We start from the raw sequence: 8328 nt of genomic DNA on the forward strand, positions 1-8328 counted from the left end.
GAAAGACAGGTAAGGATTGACACTGACATTGGATGTTATGTCCAGATATGTTGATTGTTTTATTGAGGGATGTTTGTTTTTGTATGAAGAACTAAGAAAAGTCATGTTTCAGCTCATTTGCAAAGGGTTCCATGGTCCTGCCTGTCTAAGTCACTGCTCCAAATACCTCTGCATAAATGGGGAAAATAGGGAAAAATATAGAGAAAATAGAGAATATAGAGAAAAATAGGGAGGAGTTGGGATGGGAGAAGTTGGAAAGGCTGGTATAAGAAGGAGAGGATTTCAGACATGAAAGCACAGCCAAAGCTGGAGGATGTAGAGCCTCACCCCTCCTGTGCTGTTGGTGACACAGATTTTGTACAAACGGAAATTTGGCTTAGCTTAAGGTGGTGCCTCAGAGCGCAGTAATAAATCGCAGTGTCCTCAAGAGAGACTCCTGCTATTTCTAAGGGGGCTGTCTTATTTTCGTAGACTACCATGGAGAATCGGCCCCTGCGGTACTTTTCATTCTCTGTAGTTTTATGTGCTTGCAGGAGAAATGTCAAAGTACTTCCCGGGAGCTGGCGGTACCAGAAGAAGTTCAAATTGGTCTCACTCTCCTTAGTGGACTGACAAGGAAGAACCACTTGCTGTCCAACTTTGACTAGCACCTCAGAGAAGAATTGCTTCAGGGGATTACCTCCAACAAGACCTGCAACACAGGCATAAATGTGTCTGCAGAGAAGTTTGCTTTCTTCTCTCACTTGCTCTGTGTTTAAGACTGCCCCAATCTTTGCTATCTTTCCAAAGGAAATGAAAGTTCAGATATCTATATCCATCCCCCTTCTATGTTTCTCCCTGATCTCATCCTCTTGTTGGTAGACACCTCCAAATAACTTACAAAAAACCATGAGAGACAACAGGAAGGACATGAATACACCCACCTGACTGGATTAGCAGGACATATGCTGGAACAGCCACGGTGAAGATAATTTTTCCCATCTCGAGAACACTTTTGCTTCACGAGACTCTCAGCACACAGCAGAACACTCTTGGTAGCACAATGAAAAGGCACCACCCTGCAGAGATAGTGCAGTGCCCCTGTGACGCAGTCATTCCTCTGCGGTGTGGAGGGCTGGAATGAGGCCCATACACCTTTTGCCTTTGCTTGTCTCCACAGCAGAGAGTGGACAGTCTCAGTGGCTTCCTGTACTTTTCCTTGGGCTTCCTTCTCTGTCCATAACATTTACTGTGTGAGGCAACGTCTCTGCCTTGCTGCAGAGTGTGTCTGCTTCTGTGTGCTCCTTGATGGTGGGCGGGCTTCTGAAAGCACAACAGCTCCTCAGAGCGTCCTCAGAGCATTCAGGGCTCTGGGAAACACAGGTGTCATGTTCTTTTCAAAGAGTTTTGGGTTTATCTTAGTTTAGACTCTGATATTTTGGAAGCAGCTGTTCAGTGTTTCTCCATACATGATGGCTCAGGAGACAAGGGAGGAAGTTTTTTGGTGGGGAAAGGGTATTTAAATGGGTGAACACATAAATTTCTAGAACAGGGTTATGTAGTCCTGGTTCCAGTGGATTGGCTTAGTGCTGGCTTGGGGAGACCAAACTGAGGGCATGGTGAGGAGGAGGAATCTGCAGCCCCATCCACAGTGCAGTTCTATACCTGTGCAAGGCATAAGGGCAGAACTTGGAGCTTTCCAGCCACTGTTGGCACAGTGAAAAGGAAAGGGACTGAGATGGGGACAGAGACAGAAGGTAAAACCCTGGTGTGTGGATTTTGTGAACAGAGAAGTGCCAAAGAGCAGCTCCTGAGCAGCACCTCTCTCCCTCTCCAGCCTCCTGGCAAATCCTGAGCTTTTGCTTTTTCTCATTTTGGTGCATACTTTGACTACTATAGAGAGACAGATCTTCCCTGCTGGCCATCTGATTCTGCAGCAATGTATTTTTTTATCAGCCAAGGCTGCAAGGTGAGAATGGCCCTGTCAATCAAAGATCCTCAGCTGAAATTTGCCCAGGTGGTGAACATCCCCTGGCCAAAGCAGCCACTGTTCTTCAAGAACCCAGTGATGCCCCAGAAGGTACCCGGGCTCACTGCCCCCTGATGACCCACAGGACCAGTGATTTCAGTGCAGGGTGCAGATGTTTGTGACAGACTGCCCAGCCAATGTGAGCACTTTGAAAGCTACAGTGGAAAGGAGCTGGTTTGGTGCAGTGCCTGTGGGAGGGCAGTAAGACACTTCTGTTCCCCCCTTTGGACACAAGGGCAATATCCTGCACCTGGGGAGGAACAACCCCATGCAGCAGTATGTGCTGGGAGCTGCCCAGTTGTTAAGCAGGTTTGCAGGAAACAGCCTGGGCGTTTCTGCTGGATACCACACTCAGTAATGCTCCCTTGCCTCAAAGAAGGAACTCATAAGGCAAACCCCATCCTTTTGTACACTTTAGCACTTGGGACAACAGCTGTGTCTTGTGCTGGTGAGGAACAGAGACAAGACTTCCAGCTACAGGGCTGCACTCCAAATACTCTCACACTGAATTAAGCTAAGAATCCAAACTATTATGAAGACATTCTTGTTGGGGCCTGAAATCAGCAGAAAAACTGAGCTTTACAAGCACAGGATAGAGACAGCTGGAAATACAGAAGGTTGCATTTCAGTGCCTCTGCCGTGGGCAGATCTCTGCCAGGTTTGATCTGTTGCTGTTCAGCAGCACTGAATCTTCTTCTGGTGCTGGCTGCTTTGTGGAGCTTTTGGGCAGAGCAGCAAAGGGAGTCCCTGCTGGGAGCAGCAGGTTCCCATGTGAGGGAGGACACACAAACACACACATGCTCATGTGACTCACATCACTCATGCAAAAATCTGCACCCAAAACCACTTGCAGAGATGCAGCATGCAGAGAAGTCCAGGCAAGAGAACACGTGTAGAAACATGGGAAACTGTGCACTCAACTGGGGATACCCTGGGGGTAGCCCTGTCAGGAATGCTGGAGCATTCTGGAGATGGGGAAGGCCCCAGATGAGCTAATGGTGCTGTTTGAAGACTGCACAGAGGGGAGGTGAACTGGGAGCTTTGAAGAAAACATTGTATTCAAGGAATCAGTGATCATGGGCAATTCATGTCTGCTGTATTGGGCCTTGCACTGGAGATTTGAGAAGCCCCTACAGTGCCCTGTGCCTGTGTGTGGGTGTCATGGCAGAAATAACTTTACAGTGTGTAAGGAGAAAATGTATGATTGGTTTTTTGTTTGTTTGTTTGTTTGTTTGTTTGTGGGATTTTTGTTATACAGAATATAAGGCACCAGGGTATGGGAAGGAAGCAGAAGTTCTTTCTGGTTGGGGTCTGTGTGAGTGTCTTTGGAAAGTCCACCAGGGTCTGTAAAATGCTGCATGAATGCAGGATTCCTAGCATCTTAAAGAATGCAAGGTTTAATTCCTATCTATGCTCTTGTTTTTATTCTGTTCCTAATACAGTCCCTTTATAATGACATTTGCTATGACACCTTTCTTTCTGAGATCAGGGAGGGACCCTGCACCCCTTCTTCCCCTGTGACACCTCTCTGATACAGAAGAGGAACAGACAAAACAAGCCAGCAGAATTTTCCTGATACAGTGGTAGGTGGGATATGGTCAAACCCAGGAGCTGGCCACTTCTTGCCGACAGGGCCATAAAGACCCCAAAGGAGTGGCCCAGACTGACATCGTGTGCCTTTTCTGGACTTGTCCAGCAAGTGATCTGAGTCTCCTGCCCACATTGATGTGTTTTGATCCAGAAATGCTTGGGCCTTTCATCTTGTCACATTAAAAAAAAAAAAAAAAGGCTTAATAGGGGAAGCCAAACCCCAGTCCATGGTATCAGCAGGAATGTTTTGCATTCAAAATTAATTTGTCAAAAATTATCACCTCCACAAAGGATGCCTCTGTCAGTCTAGGGCAGTAAAGGTCCATGATAAAAGCCAGTCCAGCTCTTTGCTCTCCCATCTCTTTCTCTTGACTCTTTCTTGGGAGTCAGGTGAGTCTGAAACTTTTTCTCCCTCTCTGCTTTGTCTAAAAGGAGGTCTCAATTCAAAAGATCTCTCAATTGAGACTAGCTTTTTCCTGTGACATGGGGTTTCTTGTCATGGGAGGGGGAGAAGGTTCAAAGTGCAGGGAGGCTGGGACTGTGATCAGTTGTTATTTGGACTTGGAGTGTGGGCAGTGGCTGCATAGGAGCTGGTGATTCTTTTTACGCTCTGGCAGGATGAGGCCAATGAGTCCTCATACATCTCTGCAGAGCATCTATCTCCTGGCCCTGCATGTTATTTGACTCCTGATGTGGTTACAGGCTGCTCCTCATGTGTCTTTATATTTTGCTTTCCCCCTGCCCTCTCTCCAGGTGCTCCTCATGCCCCAAGACATGTCCTGCATAGAGAAGTGCCAGCCCTGCCAGCCCTGCGGTCCCTGCCCGCTGGGCAGCAGCTGCAACGAGCCCTGTGTCAGGCAGTGCCAGAGCTCCCATGTCGTCATTGAGCCGCCTGCTGTGCTGGTGACCCTGGCAATCGCCCTTCCCAAAACGCCTGATCATCGTGCGTTGGAGTCCAGTCGGCCATCCCTGGGCTTGCACCTCTACCTTATGCAAGGGCTACCCCATGGCAACCCCAAAGGACCCCAGGAACCCAGAGCTGAGCTGGCGAAACCTCATAATTCAATCTAGAACATTCTTAAGTGTCTGAAACCAGCAGTGTTTATTTCTCTCCCACCTTTCTTCTTTGACTTTGTTGGGGCACCAGAGACCAAGCAGGTGAAGAACAGGATTTCATTTTTAACTTGCCTTTTCATAGCTCGGAGCAATGAGTTCGAGAACTGCTGAGCACAGTCCCTCAGACAAAACAAACCCAGTTAGCACTAAATCATGCTCACACTTAAGAAGTAAGCAGCCTGAGCTGGATGAGTGTCCTGTTCCTTCACGCCAGTTGAGAAAAGATTGGGTACAGGATGAGAGCTAAATGCCGTCCTTTTTTGGCTTAAACTGCTGTGCCTGTGTTCGACACTGTGGTTATGGGTGTGCGTTCGTGGCTGTGGGTTTTTTCGTGAGCCCAGGGGGGAAGCGGCTGGGTCTGGGGGTGGGACGAGAGCCGAGCGGCGCTGGCAGCCCCCTGCGCCCCGCGCTTGCCCGCCCCGGCCCCCCTCTCGCAGCCTGTCGACGCAATCAGCCGGTCCGCGGGCCCACCCGCGCTGGCGCCATCTGCGCACCAAGACCCCCGGGGCGCATCTGGGCCTTCGGACCGCCAAGGACGCCCCCAAGGCGCGGATTGGGTGTTTGTGTGGCCTGGGGCCCTTTGGTGGGTGGTAAATGATTAACCTCAGCTCTCATGGGTAGGCGTGTGCGTCGGTTTAGTGGTGGTGCCGTTTGTGTGAGGTGATGAGCGTAGGTCCTGAGGGTGTGGGGCGTAAGTGGGGGGGGGTGTGTTGAGGTTGGGTTGTGTAGAGGTGTTGGGGGTGGGGTGGACGCTCGGTGCGGGCCGCTCGCTGCGTCCCCCTCCGGCCTCGCCCGCCCGCGCACGGCCCGCGCCGCCCCCGCCCGCCCCACCGCCCAGCGCCGGCCCGGCCGGCTCCGCCCTGGCCGGCTCGGCTCGCCTGCGCCTCGCCCCCGCCCGCCGGCCGCCCCCCCGCCCGACCGCCGCCCAGGCCGCCGCCAGAGGGGCGGTGCTGGCAGGCACCCTCCCGCCCGGACCCACTTGCTGCGCACCACCCTCTTTCCAGGTCTTGCCATTCCTCAGGCAGGAGTTTGGCCGGGTTGTCCGTTCCCAGCTGCGCGTCTGTGGGCTGAGATCGCAGGCACTGACTGGACAAAGAGCTCGACCAGGGTGAATTCACCTCGCCACATTTGCCTGGGCCCACACCTTCGGGCCCACTGACCTCGCTTAAGCCAAATCGCCCCTGAAATCCCTTAGGGACAGCGGCACCCCTTCCCTGGAACAATCTGGTTCTGTAGAAAGTGCTCAGACACCCAACAAAGCCTCTTTGGGTGGGGGCAAATGCTGAGTTCACACAGGCAACCGGGGGAATTCATTGCCTGTTCTTCTTATTATTTGGACTGGTCCCACGACTTGTCGCGGGGTCCAACAGTGACCGGGCGCCCACCCTTGTCCCCTCCCCCCCCCCCCTCCCCCCCCGGTGCGGGCCCCTGCCGGGCGCCAGCGAGTAAACAGGCGGGTCCCCCCCCCGCAACGTGGGATCTGCCCACTGTGTGCCCAACTGCTTAAGGAACAGTGGGGCTCCCGACGAGGAAAGAATAACGTTCTGGTTTGAGGGTTTGAAGTGTCTGTTCACCAGCGCTCTGGGGACCGCTGCCTGCCGAAATGAAAAAGTGAAAAAGAGAAAAAAGAAGGAATCGTGATGAAGTTCTCGAGGGATCGAGAGTTTTGGGAGATTGGAGTTGCCGATGCCAAAGGAATGTGTTGTCCGCTTTTGCTCCAGGACCAGGGAGATCGGTTGGAGAGCCCCACTAGGGAAGAAGAGAGTATCGCTTTTCATCCCCCCTGGGCCTCGTCCCTGACACCAAGGAGGGAAAGCCGGTGTGTCGCAGAGCTGAGCCGGGTAGCTGGTGACCGGAGGCGACGGCACCGTTCGAGGAGGAAAATGCCGGGGCAGGTTGACAGACCGGGAGTTCCTTGGAAAGGGGCAGGATTTGAGCACTCTGGGTGCTGTGGAGCTGGGGGGAGGGGAGGAAGTGAGGGGCTCGTTTCCTTCCCCTCCTCTTCTTTTCCATCGAGAGTCTTGAGGAAAGCTCAACAGAGGGCGATTCAGCTTTCCCTATTAGCCTGTCCCCACATGTGCTAAGCGAGGGTTTGGGAAGAGAAAAGAGCTTGGTCCCTCCCAGGCCGAGAGGAGGTGGAGCAGGGCATCCAAGCTTTGGTGAGGAGGTCAGAGAGCACGGAGGAACCACGGGCCCTTGGGGGCAAGACAGAGCAGGCAACCTTCCCAGTGCCGAATCTCTTGTTCCGCTGCTGCAGCCCCGTGTTCCCTGAGCATTGCACGTGGATTCCGTCCCGCTGACCCAGGGCTTCCGCAGCCGCAGAACCTCTCCCCAAGCCCCGCCCCGCGTGGGCAGTTCCCCACTCCCGGCGGGCTCTTTTCCCGGTCAGAACCTCGCCCCTCCTCCTCCCCTTGCCTCTTCCGTCCGCCCTTTCTCCTCCTCCTCCGCCGCTCTCTTCTTGCTCCCTTCTCCGTGGCACGGACCTCCGCCCCCACTCTCCTGTCATGATTCCGGCCTCTGAAGGTTTCACAGCGATAAAATAGAGGATTTTCAGAGAATTCGTTATGGTTGACGACCTTCTCGAGCTGTTGACCTCCTGTGAGAGGCAAAAGGGAGCACCCTTCATGTGATTATCCTGCTCCCCTTTTCCCTGAGCTCAAAAAGAGGAAGATCACGGAGAGGCTAGGTAAATGCACCCTGCTATGCTCACGCCAGGTGTGGTCCTTTTTCTCCCTCCTTGAGAAGCTACCTGAATAAGCACTGCTGTTCCAAAGGAATAATAGTGGTGGTGGTTTTTCTACACCCATTGAGGCATTGTGCTTGTTTCTTCCTCCTTGCCCTGTGAAGGAATTCCTAGAACACCTTGGTTCATGCCCCTTCTTTAACGATACTAAATCTAAGGCTCCCCAAAGAAATGTTCTGCGTTGGAGGAACCGTGGAGATATTTTCAGGTCACAGATCCCTCTTGCAATTGTTCCAAGTTTTTGTTACATATACATTTTACCAATCGTTCGGTAACCGATTGACCGCATTTGAACCCGGGCCTAGATTTTGCAGGGTTCAGCTGCCTTTAGTGGGTGTGTTTCCTTGTTTCTGTTCTATAGACACTTTCCCGAACTTGCAGGCGATCACCTCTAGGTGGCTGGGCAACAGAGTTTCATCTGCTTTCTCATCCCTGCACTCTATCCTCATCCCTTTAGAACAAGGTACTGGAAGAGACTGTTTGGGGGAAGCTGGAGGCCGTGGCAGACTGTTGCCTCATATTGCACCCTGTTCTGTCGGAAAAGAATCCGTTTTGACAGTGGGATAAAAATGGGCTAATCAGCCTGATGGACTGCTTTGGCTGAGGCGCTGGCTCAGGAGGAGAGAGTTTTCCCTGTCTTGCTTAACGGGACTCAGACTGCAGGGACTATAAGACTCTTCCTTTCGCGTTGCTCACAGGTCTGTCAGAGGTCCCAGGAAACAAAGACTGAAGGAAGCTGCAGCCACAGGGGGGGGAGAGGGCAGAGGGGAGCCAGCCTTTGGGATTGGCACACGAGCTTGTGAGTTGGGGCGCGCTGTGTGGGAGTTTAAGGCGGGCAGGGGCAGCGTGTGTCAGTGTGTAAGCCGGGCGG

This window comes from Pseudopodoces humilis, chromosome 29 (assembly GCF_049639895.1).
Source record: "Pseudopodoces humilis isolate 2021_Gansu_Grassland_sample_001 chromosome 29, ASM4963989v1, whole genome shotgun sequence".
Lineage (NCBI taxonomy): Eukaryota > Metazoa > Chordata > Aves > Passeriformes > Paridae > Pseudopodoces > Pseudopodoces humilis.